Source organism: Poecilia latipinna, unplaced genomic scaffold (genome assembly GCF_001443285.1).
Source record: "Poecilia latipinna isolate Pla-1442-1.1 unplaced genomic scaffold, P_latipinna-1.0 Scaffold344, whole genome shotgun sequence".
Classification (NCBI taxonomy): domain Eukaryota; kingdom Metazoa; phylum Chordata; class Actinopteri; order Cyprinodontiformes; family Poeciliidae; genus Poecilia; species Poecilia latipinna.
In genome coordinates this window covers 214,672-230,914 of record NW_015112960.1, presented here as the reverse complement: position 1 = coordinate 230,914, position 16,243 = coordinate 214,672, and the positions used below count along the sequence as shown (strand labels likewise).

Here is a 16,243-nt window from a genome sequence, read left to right as displayed (position 1 = left end):
TTATATATATATATATATATATATATATATATATATATATATATAATAAACTACTCAAGACAATAGGACTTATTCGTCAATGCATGTTTCACATAAAGAAACTAAAACTATCATGTAACCATACATGATTAAAAACACATTTTAAATACTTAAAGAAACGAAGCACCTTTTTTGAAACACTAAGTCCTGTCATTTATTTAAAATGTATCATTTATGAATCACCACCATTACAATTTGGGCTTGTTTATTTGTATGAAAGGTGTATAATTGACACTGCACTACTGTACAAGAACAAAGTAAGCTACTTTATGTGACAGTCTTTGATTATTTGGCCATCTTGGACTAAAGGTGCAGTGCTGCAGACACAGCCTACCAGTGGCCCCCAGTGTAATTATTGATTACATTACTCAGACGTCACAAGTTAGCCAGTTTAAGGAAGCTGAAGTGAGTGAATCTTCATCGGTGCAAACAGAGCATCTGCATGGCGTATCATGACATTACGCTACTTAAATACCACGTAAGAATCACAACATTTATAAACCATTTTCCTACTTTTCTTAGAAAAAGTGCAAATTATTATGCAGGTTAGTAGGAATCCTGTGGATAGAGTTCCCATGGGCTATGACATGAATATAATAATAGCATATGTGGTGTTTTTCAGTTTCAATACTCATGTTGCAGAATTTTTCACTAAAATATTGGTGTCAGTTTCTCTTAGCTGGAGATATTACTATTAATGCTACATTCTCAGATGTGCAACATGAGCAGGCTTGAACACTATGTTTTCATATCATAGATATGCAAAGTAGATATGCAAGAGTCTGATCAGAGTATTCATACCACTAACTTAAGTTAGACTAAGGTGTATACATCAAGACAAATCTCTACTGATATAATTGGAATTAATTGGTCATATAGTTAAATTCTCTGAAGAGACTCAAACAAGAACACTTCCTACACTGACACAAAAAGAGTTACTTTTTGTCGAGGCAAAACAGAAGTTTGACACTTGGCTATGGTATCAAATAATAATCAGTGTCAAAATGTCAAGAAACTTTTCAAATCAAAGATTGATCAACCCCTCAGCTAACACCAACCCTTTGAAGTGGATTTTCAAATGTGTCAGACAAGTCTACAGTCAGTGAGTTTGACATTCAGAGAGAGATGGGGAAGAAAGAAAACTTATAATGATTCTATTTTCCCTCTGTTTTACAACAAATGTTTAAGCTACCGTACACACAAAACAATAAATATGATGCACAGAAGTCTCTGCTTCCCTTCCCTGGCTTCAAATCTTATGAAGAATTCATTTGCAATTATAGCCACACAGTGGAACCACAAAAATACTTTTCGTTGTCTATTTAAAAAACATGAAACATTTTCTCCACTGTGTAATTTTCCTCGCTGCATTTCGAGAGATACTGACCCAAAAAAGGTTGATCAAAGACTGTTGGAACTCCACAGCCTGAAGCAACCAATAAATTGGTCCATTCGATGTTTTGCACTGACAAATTATTCTCCAGAGTACTAACATTCTTGGTACCAACTCAATTAGCAAGAGACAGATGTAGCAAGTGCTCACATTTATGTTTCATAGACATTTCAATATTTTATTATTTCACTGCATGTTGGCACAGAGCCTTTTATGTCATAGAAATGATAACTGTTTGCTAATTCTGGCATAAGGCAGCAGTTGTTGTGATCACGTTTTGCACACTTTCTGGGAGAATTACTGCACGGGACAGCTTTGGGGTTTTAAAGAGGGCTCTGACTTGATTGTTAAAATATTTATTTCTTATGGTGACTGAAGAGAATCTAAAGCCAATCACTGTCAATGTGAGAAAAGATTTGACCAGAAATGGGGGGGGGGATAATATTTCAATGCAAGCTCTTATAATGTTACAATAAAATAGGAACGAAACCATGAGTTCAACATTTTTACTCTACTTTTACTCATCCATGGGACGTGATGGTTTGTTTTAATGTCATAATTTCTTCCAAATAGTTAGATATGACAAAAATATTTATTATTGTTTTTGAAGGAACCAAAAAATAAAAGAAGAAAAAAACTGAACATGCACCGTTGTCCGAAGAAGAAAAATTATCTTGTCAGATCTTCTTTGCACAAGGGAATACATGCTGTCATTAATATGCATGGGTCTCTCTTGTCTATGTTTCGGCATTTAGTATTAACCCTCACAAACACTCTGACCTCTTGCACAAAACCATATGGTTAACAGTGAGCGATCTCCCTGATGTTCAAGCATCATTTACCTCTGTGCGGCATATATGAAGAAAGCGTTAAAGCACAGCTCAGTGAAGATGGGTGAAAATGTTAAGGCGTTCTTTTTCCTCCATGGACTTTAAAAATTGAGATGAATTATTTTTGTGCAGATCTTCATAGCATTTCAGTAACATGCTCCGTGTTGACAAATGAGTCTTTAGTTTGTCTGCTGTGTTTGTTTGTGCGTTGATAACACAACATCAACCATATAAACATATGATTAGGCTCATGTTTTAAAGTCAAGCATTAACCATTGCTACCTCATATCACAGGAACTAAATCCAATGCTTTTCTACAGAAACAAACAAAACGTTCTTTGTATAACATGGCTGTTGCATATGGTGAGAGCAGCAAAACAAATACTTAATGGTACTAGAGCACCAAACAGCTTTACAGTCATAATGTACTTTTGCTGAGATCGTTTGAGAATAGCAGACTGCATAATTAACTTCCTCTGAAATGTTCCCCTGAGTCAGTCCTCAGCTTTATTAACAAATAATGAAGCAATTCCTAATTAGCTCTTGCATTGTAAAACCAAACTCAGAGAAATGACATGGGGCTCTTTGTATTTCTAATAAGGTTGAATCGTGACAAATGGCACTAGAGAGAAGCAAATTTTAACCTTACTGAGAGTCCAAATCATGACATAGCAACTTAGGAGAAGAAATTCATAAGATTTTAAATTCATAGATAAAAAGAAAAATAATGCATAAAATATACTGAGTTCAAAAAACTGAACATTTTAGAGTTTTGGATCTGTGTATATTTTCCAGCTTGTGTTCTCTTTTGTTTTGATTTCAATCTGTATTTTATTTCATACTTCGTGAAGCAGTGTGTGACGTTTACAGTTGCTTCATAATGAAAAGTTTATTCTTTATAAAGCTAAGAATATAAAAAAAGCATCATTGCTTTTACTCATGCTCATTCTCATTAATGCAAATATTTTGCTGAATTTTTTCTCAGATTTTGTGTGTTTTACACATCTGGATATGAAAATGAATTGAACTCTTACAACAAATGGCTAGATTATTATTTTTTAAATAGAAAAGCTGTGGTTTTCACAGCTTTTCTATTTAAAGTTTTAAATAGTTTTAATATTTGTAACAGATTTAAAGCATGAAAAAAGTTAAAGCATATTTTTGGTATACCTGAACGAGGGCAAACAAAGAGCAGATTAAGCTGATTAAGATTTCAAACAGTTTGGAAAAAATTATTGGATAGTTACTTTGGTATTTGAGTTTGTATTATATGTGTAATTTAATGTGACAATGCAAGTTAATTAACAGTAGCATGAAAATATATAAAATTATTCCCAATTGCAAATTTCCATCTCTAGTTGGTGTCAAACACATAAAAAATAATAACTTTATATATAACAATAAAATCTATGTAATAGATTTAAAATATCCACAAGAACACTCAAATTTAAATATGAACATCTTGCCTTTTCTAATTTTCCAGTAGCAACATTTTAAAATATTTACAAAAAGAGGTAAGAGTTGGAAGTTTATATGAGAAACATTTAATTGTATTGAGGTCTGAGATGCACAATGAAAAAATAAAAAAAAATGTTTGACCAACCAGCACTTCACATGAAAAGCCTGCCGTAGGTAATTTACTCACGTTCTTTCGAGTTTGTTTTACAATATGTCATATGTGGCAGAATAGTGGCATCAAAATAAATCGAAAGTTGGGCAGATTAAATTTTATTGCTTTCACAAGTTGTTCCACCTGTTGTTTGAGACAAAGCTGTTAATATATAATAATTACCATGTATTTGAATTCTGGTAGTATTTCTATGTTTTTGTCTTGAATGACAAAACTGGAATTGCTTTCAGTATGTGCTTTTTACAGAATTACAAATATGTTAAAATGTAAATCAAACTCTGGATCCAGTTGTTAACATTATACATTGCAGCTGTCAATTCTTGAGCACTGTGTTTTTTGTCCCTCACATGAGAAAGCTGTGACATCTGCATACATCTGACAGGTTACATTTGTAGGCAACATTCTGAAAAGTCATTAATAAATAAACTAAAAGGCAGTCATCCCAAATATGCCTCTTTGCGTACTCCCACGTTATTGTCAATCATCATTGACTTCATTTTTTTTTTTTTTGCCTTGACATGCAGAAAACTAAGAGAATTTGATCCTGTTTCAAGTCAGTCACTCTGTTTACTGGTGGGTATTTTCGTATTTGTGCTTTGCATGAAGCACCAGTGTTCACCTTTTCTAACTGAATCATTAGAACTGTGCCAAAGATGGATGGCAACTTTCTGCACGGCTTAGCTGGCCACCAGCTAACAGTGGGGCCAGGTTTTGCTGTGTTCCCTTGGCCTGCCTGCTGACCTACTCCTGGGTCTTAGTTAACATTCAGGGAGCCCTGACCTGAAAAGCAGACTTGGCATCAGAACCAAGGTCCCACCCTCCCCAAAGAAATTAGAGGCAGTAATCTTTCAGTAACAACTTGCTAACCTTCCCCGGCCATGTAAATGTAATGGATGCAGCAGATTGTCCCTCTTCTGTTTTGCAGCCCCTCTGTGTCCCACTGTCAAGCGACTGTGCCAGGCTGCGTCCAATTTGTGTGTCTCTGACGGCTCAGAGGTGACAAATGATAGTAGGGGCTAAAGGAAGGTTACATTTAAACACAGCACAGGTCAATGGGGTAGATGGCTGAATGCTAAATCATTGTCAGGGAAACTAATGATGTAACATTATAAGACAACAGAGCTGGGTAAAAGATAAAGTGCAGTATGTCATATTGATATTATAATGGACCAGTGTCTCGTTTAAGCGCACATTCATCTTTATTTTGCATAGACATTCATATATTCTGCTCCCTGCTGAATAGAAACACTGAAGAATCCCATCAAACATTTTATATGTGGCTGGATGCCGGTTTGCCGCCCTACAGTATTGAAACATTATTGCTCATCTGCTTAACATTGGTGTTTTGCAGTAACGTTGTACTTATTAGTGCTTTGCAAAATTATTCACAGCTTTTGAGATTTTCCCAGATTTGTCATGTCTCAGCCACAAACTTCAACTCACTTTATTCATTTTGTATGTGATATGCAAACACAAAAAGCACACAATATTAAATCAAAAGTAAATGGGTGTAAGTCTGGTAGTATGTTTCTACCAGCATTAAGCATCTGTTCAGAAGTTTTGCCTACTTTTATTTACAAAATAAAAATGGGCAAAATAAGAATCTGCGTGAATCATTTGTAAAGTCTTTCCAATTGGACTTAAGTTTGAACTTTGACTAGACTATTATAATACATAAATATTTCATCTGAAGCACTGCATTAGTAAATTGAAAACAATAATTCTTGTGGTTTCTTTGAACTATGCTTTCTTGGTTTTTTTTGTTTTTTTTGTTGTTGTTGTTGTTGTTGTTTTTTTCTCCACTCTTCAAAGCAGGTCAGGAAGTAATGATGCCCTGTTGACAGAATCTTCCACCCGAAACTTGGATCTCTGGAGCTCCTCCAGAGTCACCATGGGCCACTTGGCTGCTTCTCTAAATAATATTCTTTTTGCAGAGGCAGTCATTTTAGTTGAAAGGCTTGCTAGATTTGCAGTTATGCCATATTCTCTCCATTTCTGGATGAGGGGTGGAACAGTGTTCAATGAGATAGTCAAAGCTATCTCATTGTTGTTTAAACTAATGACACTCAAGTAACCTTTGAAAATATTTTACCAATGGATTTTATGTAAATGTACTCCACACATTTGAGATTTTTATTTGTGAAATAAATAAATAAAACCACATAGTTTTTTTTTTCTTATCACAGCACAATTTTGTGCTACTTTGTGTTGGTCTATTACATAAAATCCCAAGATAAAATAACAAGACACTGCCCCTTTTTACCCTTACTGCTGCTGTGATTTTTGTAAGTCCAACTGTGAATTAAAAGAGAAAACACACTTTATTAAGCAGCAGAAACAAATATTTGATTAACTGGGTCTAATATGTGTTGCACCTGCTGCAGCAATTTCAAAAACACACAGGAAGTCTGAATAACCAACACAGACAGAGCCTGGGAGCTGAAGCACAAGTTGTGGCATCTTGACAAGTCTTTAAGTAATTCCTTGATGAACAAACACCCTTAGGCTCACTTGCTCCGTTGCTTAAGTGAAAACTGAGAGTATACACAGCCACTGAGCAGTCACAGAAATAGAAAAGTATTGTCCACTATCTTAATCATTAATGCTAATAATTTTTTACAGATATAAGTTCGGTACAGATCTAGAATTTTGAATATTTCAGGGTGTAGGAGAAAATAATCTACTCACCCTTACAGCAAAAATAATATCAACATCTGTTTTTTTATTAAAGGAAAAAGTACATTATGGCAGCAAATAATAACCATTAGTGCAACCTAACTCCATGTAGCTGGAGGTTATGTGGACACGGAGAGTCCAGGAAGCTCAAGGACAGCTTACACTCCCAGATCAAACAATGTTCACTCTCTGTCAAATGACTGCCTCCCAAAACTGCCAAGCCAGAGGAAAATGAGCCCCCCTCCTCCAACACACACACACACATGCAACCCTGTGCTGTGGACGACGGGATAAAACAGAAGATAGCTGTGCCTGAAGGAGACACAGGATAATGAAATAATCTTTAATCTCTGTCCCTCCCGGGTATGTTCAGCACCTGTTATTCTTGATGGCATTGTGAGGGAGGGCGGCTCGCAGATTTGTTTTAAGCCTGGTAATTATTACACTAATTATTCACATTGGTGTGAGGGTGATTATCGGCCCTCGTTCAGGTGAGCGCGCGTCCGTGTTTTACACCAGCTGTGACCAGAGCAGCTTGTTGGAACAGTTGTTCCCTTGCAGATATTTGACCTTTTGTTCTGTTTGCAATCTGTACTTGGGAAGGAACGGGAGGCAAAAACAGCCAGAAACTTTTAATTGCTCTAAAGAAACAGACATGAGAGGAACAGGCTTGTTCCATCTGTTCACCATCTCTTTAACAACTAAACTTCCTGTTTAGATTGACTTGATGTTTGTAACACAGCAGCAGAGTTGATGCGGCGATGCTTGTTGTTCCAGTGAGACTTTATTTCTCTTAAATGAATGGATAGTCATAGTATTTGCCCTTGTGCTCAATATTTAATGAATGCAGATATATTCTTTTCATTAAATGAGACGCATTTGAAATCAGGGCTTTGGGGCCATAAAGCCCCCAAGACAAATATTTCTTCTCTTTGACTCAATTTAATTCAATTAGCAGAAGGGCGACATCAAATACTACACCTCCATTAACAAATCTTTCATGTTTAAAGTGAGAATCATTAGCAGTGTTGGAGTATACTGTCTGATGTTAAAAATGCATAGATTCTATTTATTGTATAGTCAGTGTATTTTGTGTCAAAAAATATTTCTTCCCTTGTTGAAATGTCATTGATATGACCATTTGTTTCTTAATAACGGAAATTATCTTTATCAGCTTCTCACCAAATCTCATTGCATTTCTTTTTATTTATTAAAGTCAATCAAGAGACTTGCTCATTTTTATTTTGATTTCTTTTAAATGAGCCATCCTGATGTAACTTGTTTTATCTGGGATATAATTATGGGGAACAAAGAAAGCGTAAGATTTAGATGAGAATATATATCAAACTTAAACATTACATCAATTTATATTTGGTGGTGTTATCTGAGTTTATATTATTCTGAAATGCAGATTATAATATTTCATGTGACATGACACACTGAAACTGTCTCCGAATTTTATGATAAACACATTCATGTTTTGTAAATCATTACTGTTTAAACTTTACCTTTAATAACATAAAGTTACCTAATTTTTAAAGTGCAATCATTAATTCTTTTATAACAAATTTATATCAGTAATGATTTCTTGGTTAATGTCAAGTTGTCATAACAAAGACATTTTGAATAATGTCAACTTTGTATTAAAAGTGTCATAATTTACCGAATGACGCTTTATGACAACAGTCATAAATATTCATGACGGCTTATTCATGTTCATGACAGGTGTTATGTCATGTTTATGACAGTGTCATGACAGTCTTATTCAACCCCCTTCAAATAAAGTGTTACCCTGCAAGTTAGTTTTAGTCTGTTCGTAGGAAATGCAGATATAAAATAGATCATGTAAATTTCAATAGGGATGAGAGTGTGACTAAAAGTTTGACTGTGAAACATTTTCAGATTTTTTTTTTTCTATTTACTACTTTAAATTGGCCTATCACAGAAATGTTTAACTGTGACATGACAAAATGCTAACATGAAAACTGTTGCAATGCAAAGTTTGCACAGATAGCTTGCAGTGAGCAGATGTATGTGGTTAAAAGCTAATGCCCAGTGTTACTGGATTTTGTTTCTTATTTGTTTAAAAATACAAAATATCAAACACAACCTTGCATACTCCAAAGTACACTTGCTACTAACCTTTAAGAAACTAAAAGGTCAAAAAACTGTATTGAAGAGAAGGAAAAACCAATCAAAAATGAACCGATTTCTCTTTTCTCAAAGGTCAGGCTTTACTATGTCTGGAAGCTCTACTGTGACAATATCAATGGTCTGTAACTCCACAAATGCTGATTGCTATCCTCTCTAGGCAATGTCGATTTTGCAGAAGCACTTGCCGATTAAGTCGGCAGGATGTCAAGAGCCCTCGTAGAAGCTGCCGTCTTGTCCTAGCGAAGGGCCCGAAAGCCCTTGTCTATTACAGGAGACACCCCAAGGACAGATGTTTTAGGCTTAGGAGGGTGATAGAGAATAATAGCGCATTAGATTCATAATGTGTTCTGGAAGCAGAACTCAGGGGAGACAGAACTCCTGGGTAATCGAAATTCATCCGTCTTCCTCTCCCCCTCATTTCCTCCTTTCTTTCTTGTCTTTCTTCGCCCGTCCAGGGTTGCATCCCGTCAGCCTCTTGAGGTGCCGAATCTTTGCCCGGAGCTAGAGGCGGCGTGGTCCATTCATCAAAAGCATGACCCGCTACAGTCAGGGACAGGATGCCATGGTGTAATGAACGTACCTGTGTCATATCTCTGCACATGCGGAAAGGGAAGCTTTACTTATTACTGGGTATTATGACACAGTAACACATTGTTAATGCTCATTCTAAAAAGAAGGGATATCAGCTAAAATATCAGCTGAAATACTTTAATGCCTTTAATGTTGCATGAGTGATTTTAAGGAAATAAGTTCTGTCATTCAACCCTTTTTTTTACATCTCCCAAAACATATCTTTCTAATAAATATATTGTCTAAAAATAAGTTTGTCGTAATATTCCCCTATGGAGCATTTATATTGTCATACATCATTTAAAAATGGGATACAATCGCCATGATTCTGAGGTGAATTAAACACATATTAATTCTACAGTATCTTCATCTCCTCCCCCTACCCACCTTACCTCCAGTGCGGAGCTCCCAACTCATCTCCTACCCCAGGCCAAGGGTAGGAGATGATGAGTGAAGAGGGAGGTAATTCACTCCTCAGGCTTAATTAATCCTATGTCTTATTTGATGAATGGCTCCCAAATTGTGCTGCAATTGTATTTTTCCCCTTTTTTTGGTGCGGAGGGGGCTGCAGATCTGCGAAGGAGAAAGTCAAAGCCGGGACTCGGGGAGAAAGCTCGACTCGGGGCTTTGTTTACGAAGTTGTTGTCCTCTTTAGACACTTTGGGGGCCCCCTGTCCTCTGACGTCTGGCCAGCTGCAGAGAGTGATGGTGTGCTGTAGGGAGCGTGTGTTCACGGATTTGTTTTTTTGTTTTTTTTCCTATCGCCATAGGAGTTCAATGCCTTTGTTGCACGCTGAGTTTGTCACTTTTGCCAAACATGATTTGTTAAGCATAAATACACGGAGTATCCTGTGATTTTTTATTTTTTATTTTTTTTCTTACTACTTCACATGAATATATACCTCCAGGGGGCAACACATTACAATGATAAATCCCATGTTTGACTTTCAAATGGGAAATGCTTGTATTACTCAAAACCAATGTTTTTTTTTCTTAAGAATTAATCTTAGCCTGATAAAAAATTTCAGATATTTGGCTGAAATTGCCACAAAATTATAGTAGCTGAGATTATATTTGATTATAATAAATCTATTTATTTACTGTATCACTTTAAATAAACAAATAAGACTCCACTGGTTTGATCATTTTGCTGTGCAATAATTACCACAAATTTTAAAATACAAATAAAGATTACTAGGCCACATAAAAATTGTTACATTTTGTCCAGGAATATAGACTTCACATATTTGTGTTTTAATGAGCAAATAGGATCCCATAAGCAGTTTTATATTAATTTATGCTATTTAAAGTTCAAAGTGCACCTACGAAAGGCTTTTATTTGAAAGGTTTGCCATACCGGCCCTGTGAATAGAGGCATAGATCATTGAGTTGCCTCTATAGCTGATCTCTTTCTAATCTCACCCTTATGAAATAGCTACCCATTAGCCAGACAAACCTAGCCTTTATAGTGTAAACATCAAGCTAAACTCACCAGTAGCTATTAGTAGAAAGCAGCAGTTGGAGGAGAGGACTCTGCTCTTGCCAAGTGAGGACAGAACATTTTCAAAAAGCCATCCTTGTGCATTTGTGAAGTCTAAAAGTAGAACTGCATTTAAAACTCGGGGATCTTTGATTAACTACAAATATTAAATTAAGGTTGAAAAATAGGGAGCAGGAAAAAAGGAGGATGGAGGCAACTTTGGTCCCTAATCGAGACTCTCGAGTTTGAAAACACCCAACCCACGTTGGGCTTCAACTCTGGCCCTCAAGGACCCCCGTCCTGTATGTTTCAGATATGTCTCTGTTCCAGCACAACCTAATTCAAATGATTGTATGACTTCCTCTAGTGCCGCTGAAGTCTGTTAATCACACTGTCATTTAAGTCAGGTGTGAGACAGCGGGGAGACGCCTAAAACATGCACTTGGACGGGGGGAGCTTGAGGACCAGGGTTGGTGTAAATGGCATCCACTTGTTATTTTTGCAGTATTAACCGGTATTTGAAATACAGAAATGGACTGGACAGAAACCTATGATGCAGTTCACTTTCAAAGCTTTGTTTCAGCAATATCACGTGCTTTATTATGCATCCTTTTGTCACAAAGCCGTCTGTATGCATTGTCCTAACAGGGGTAGCAATTAAAACTAACAACGTCATAAATTTTTCACACTAATGTGGCAGCCGTAAAGCTTCGGTGAATGGAGGTGAGAGGGTCTGGTGATTTGAGAGGTGAGGGGATGAGATTTGGTGGCCTGGCCCGAGCAATGAACTTGATTAAACTAATCTCATTCCTATCAAAGCAATGCTTGCATCCTTTATCCCATTATTCACAGCAATGGGATAATTACGTAGAAACAAATGGGGCCCACACAGATCAGTCCTGAGACACAGACCCTCGGCTACACCTCGACTCCTGTGCGCAGTGTTCCTTCTAAACACAGATTAATTATGGTCAACTGGATGGATCACATCTGTCACTCTCAGAGAGAAAAATGGAAATGATTGCCCCCAAGACGATAACGGGTGTGTATTAAGTCATCTTCTGGTTTGGGGGTTCAGTAGGGATGAATACAATCAGCATTTTAGAACAGCATCGTGACGAAGGGGAATAAAAAAAAAAAAAAAAAAAGAAAAGCAGCAATACTTAGAATCATTTAATTTGTAGACATTTACTCAGATTACATTTACTCAAATACAAGTACTTCCATCCCTTTTAGATATTCATATTTATGCAAATTTTTTAGTTAATAAGTGTAAAATAATGCTTCAAAATTCTCCAACATAAATTCATTGGCTGTATACAGAAAGCCATAAGACAAATGTATTGATCACATTGCCAAAACCTCAATTACAATTCTAATGAAAGCTGAGATAATGTTCTTCATAAACTATCTTGAGCTTGTCAAACGTCTGGTTTTGATTGATTTATTAAAGCTTGAAAAAAGAATAGTATGGTGAGTTACGCTCAAACGGACAAACCGTGCATTTTCAGTTTCATTACTGATATAAATTTGTTATAAAAGAATTAATGATTGCACTTTAAAAATTAGGTATCTTTATATTATTAAAGGTAAAGTTTAAACAGTAATGATTTATTGGTTAATGTCAAGCTGTCATAAAGACATTTTGAATAATGTCAACTTTGTAATAAAAGTGTCATAATTTACCGAATGACGCTTTATGACAACAGTCATAAATATTCATGAAGGCTTATTCATGTTCATGACAGGTGTTATGTCATGTTTATGACGGTGTCATGACAGTCTTATTCACCCCCTTCAAATAAAGTGTTACCGGCTTTACTTTTAAAGTAGAACGTAGCATTCAAGTTTTTACACATTTACCAAAGTCAATGACTATTGTGCTCTTTATCTTGATTTTATGTATTTCCACTTACTTGCTTTCCTTTTGATTCATCTAAATTTAGATGAATTATGTCCATTTAAATAGTTATGTTTATTTTAATTAAAAGTAATAAAAAAAATGGAGCTAAAGAGTCATCAAAACCCCCTGATGCACACTCCTTATGAACACCTCAAGGGACTTAAGAGGTCACAGCAGGGAGTGATGAACAGAGACAAGCAACAGACAGCGAGTCAGTGTAATTATCTCCTGGAGTGGTGTGTATGTAGACAGTGAGCTCTGGCCCAACACGGTCAGCGCAGCAAGGCCCTCGGTGCTCAAATGCAGGTTGTTTTTTTTTTTTTTTTCACAACCACCATCTCATATGCCCCAGGGATGTTTTTCTGCAATTCAGGCTTTTTACCGTATCCCTGGGGACTGAGGTTTAGTCACTGACAGCTGACCATACCACTTGAAACTAACAAGATTATTAGGCTGCAGAGTCTATCAGCTTTTGCTTTCTTCTTACTTTTGAAGTCACCCACAGACAACTGAGAGAACATTTTTGTCGTTAGAGCACAGCTCAAACTCAGATACACAACCTAAAATGTTAAATGTAGGTCCATTGGAGTAAACAGGCCCTGCCAATGAGTGAGCAGACATGTTTATTTTATATATATTTTTTTGTCTTCCAGGCTTTTATATATCGAAGTAAAAGCGCATATTAATTAGCACTTCTCTCAATGCGCAGTAAATCTTTCTGTTTGGACATGTTCCAATTCAGTAAATAGGCTTTTAGATGCAAATGTTTATTGCTGTGTTGTTTGTAATGGTCACCTCTCATTGAACAGGAATTTTATATGCTCTGACACAACAGTTACAGATCGCAAATAAGGAATATTTTATCTTGGAAACTAAGCCGTAAAAGATTCCACAGTTTTCTAAAAAGATTTAGAAAACTGAGTTTTTATTTGCCATATGACATTTTGTTTAATGTTGTTCAATGAGAACATTTGGCCTACTTGCATTCTTGCCCTGCTGTTACAACAAAAAGTGGAACAAATTGCTAACAGCCACAAAATTTGGGGTAAAATCAATATTTTTTTTCTATTTACAGTGCTGTTTAAAACATTTTTTTATATATAACAATATTTAATAGCAAGAAAGAAAACCTTATGAAAGATATAGGGCACTTAATCTGACTGCTGGAGTGATGAAAGTATTTCTGCTAGAAAAATTGGGAATCGAAAACATAACTTTACTCTTCCACTTTTAAAAATGGGGTAGTCGCTCCATTTGCTCTATTGTTTAGATGCCTGTGTCTGTAAGTATATTAAAATTTAACGTAGTTGTCTAGTCTGAGGGTAAGCATACTTTTTCAGTTTATTTTAGGATTTGGATACTTAAAGACTGGTATTTTATGACAACTTCCTACCATATTATTTAGTTTTTGATAATATTATGGCAATTCAATGTCAAGACTCAAAGTTGATGTTAAATTCTTCAATGTGGATGTATTTCTGATCAAAGAACAGTTGGTATTTTAATGTAGTTTTTTCATAACAAGCATAAAATAAGGTGCAGTAAGAAGGCGTAACTCCAGGACAGGGTTCAACACATGTTACAACCAGCTGACTCATTTTTTGTCTGTGCAGAAAAACCTACATTACTCTTTGAATAATAGATAGCTTATGAAATGTAACCACTATGTGATATTTATTTTTTTCATTATGTATAATGCTTGACTTTAGAACAAGGAAAAACAAAGGTCATGTTTTGTTTTGTTTTTTAATTTGAAGGGTAAAGCATTTGATTTGGGACTTTGATGAAATAAAACTGTTGAATTTACTTATTTTTTTTCCTCTAGCCTTTATGTTAAGGAATTTGTGAGCATATAATTTAGCATGAAAACATAAAAATTGGCTAAGTTAGCTTTAATATTACCTTTAGCTTTAAAAACTCCTCAGTTCTATCATTTATGCTACTAGCACCCAATGACGAGGGCCTAAAGAGCCACAGGTTGCAGAATTCTGATTTAGGTAATGAGATTCAACCTTGGTCTTGAATATTGTTGCAAAAAGACCCTGATAATTGTTCTTCTCCAGTATTCATTGCATTCTCTTTATGCCTGTGCTGTTTTTCTTTTTTTTTTCTTTTTTATGTAAATGTAGTGTACTCTACAAAAATAATGTCTGCCTTTTACTGTAAGCATTTCCTCTGTTTCACCTTGATAAAAAAAATATGCAGAAACACCAGATGGGTTTTTTGGTTGTCAGTCATTGCTTTTTTTTTCCTTCAACAGAACCGCAGTGAAATGTAATTTATCACTACACCGTGTGCATTAAGTGGTCCGGGTCACAAAATAAATATCAGACTCATTTCGCTGGAACATAACCAGCGATTAATTGTAAAACATAGTGCATTTACAGACTTTAGCAAAACACTATATCATAAATATTTGCACGTCTCCTAATGCAAAGGTTCAGGGGTGTTTTTATTTCAATTTACAAAAAGAACAAGCTTGTCTTTGCTTTTCTTTCGGTGGCTGAGAGTGCTCTACCTGGATCATCCCTTAAATAAATCATTATGTATTTCAAGCAAGGCCATTAACAGAAGCGTCCTCTCGTTCCCTTTTTCTCCATCAAACCACACTAATCCTGATTTACACAGTTTAAAACCTTGGCCACATCCCCTACCTTCCAAGGAGATAGGGTAATTAAATTGGTACTTTTTACAAGTCGTTCTCAATAAATCTGAATAAATTAACAAGGCATTACGGAGACTGCTACATTAAATTTGCATAGTGTGTTTAATGAATATGCAACTGCAAGTGAAAAGGTCTGCTACTGTGAACTCTTGAAATTAGCATAACTACTTCCAGCATGTTTCTTAAATAATGCTCTCATTTGCACATCACTGAGTTGGCTAATTCTAACTTCAGTCACTGTAGCCTCATAATTAAGAGTCCCGCTTTAATTTTTAATGAAGTTTACGTTGCATCAATCCTGACAGTAATGAAGGGGACATGGAAACAAAAAGGCTGCTAATAATTAAATTCACTAACCAGTCTGAGGCATAGTAATTCCTGAGGAGGAATTACAGGACTAATTATTAATATGGTATTCGTCCCACTCCATGGATAGACTCGCATAAATGCCTGTCCTGGTGCCAGTTATGCTGAAATGCAAAATGCCTTTTTCACTGCCCTCATTGACTGCGAGGTCTCGCATAGATTTTTTACTGCACAATTAATCATGTTGACACTCACGAATAAATGCTTTTTATTGGTTGTCATTTATTAGGCCTTATTACCTGAGTTGGTTTAAGGTCTCTTCAAGTGAGTTAGTGGAATGCAGACATAAACAGAGTAGTACTTGAGAACAGTCATTTCGGAGACAACTTCACAACTTCGATTACATACATATTCCTCTCAGTCTTTGTCACCCATATGACAGTCTGAACCATTCAACTTAGAGATTTTTGAAAAATAAAAAATAAAAAATTAGACTCAGGTTGCTTTCACATGAAACTTATGTAATGTTTTTTTTTTTTTTTTTTTTTCAAATTTCCCCCGTTTAAAAAGGCAATTAAAATTTTTTCATTACTCCAA

The 16,243-nt window shown here is 35.7% G+C and overlaps 1 long non-coding RNA gene across 1 annotated transcript in view; it reads left to right on the top strand.

The window, feature by feature from the left end:
* LOC106949435 (uncharacterized) overlaps positions 1-9,533 on the top strand; it is a 23,559-nt gene extending 14,026 nt beyond the window's left edge. Inside the window, exon 3 of the long non-coding RNA XR_001425378.1 lies at positions 9,178-9,533. This is a non-coding gene — a long non-coding RNA (uncharacterized LOC106949435). The remainder of the gene's footprint in view (positions 1-9,177) is intronic.
* The last annotated feature ends 6,710 nt before the right edge of the window (positions 9,534-16,243 follow it).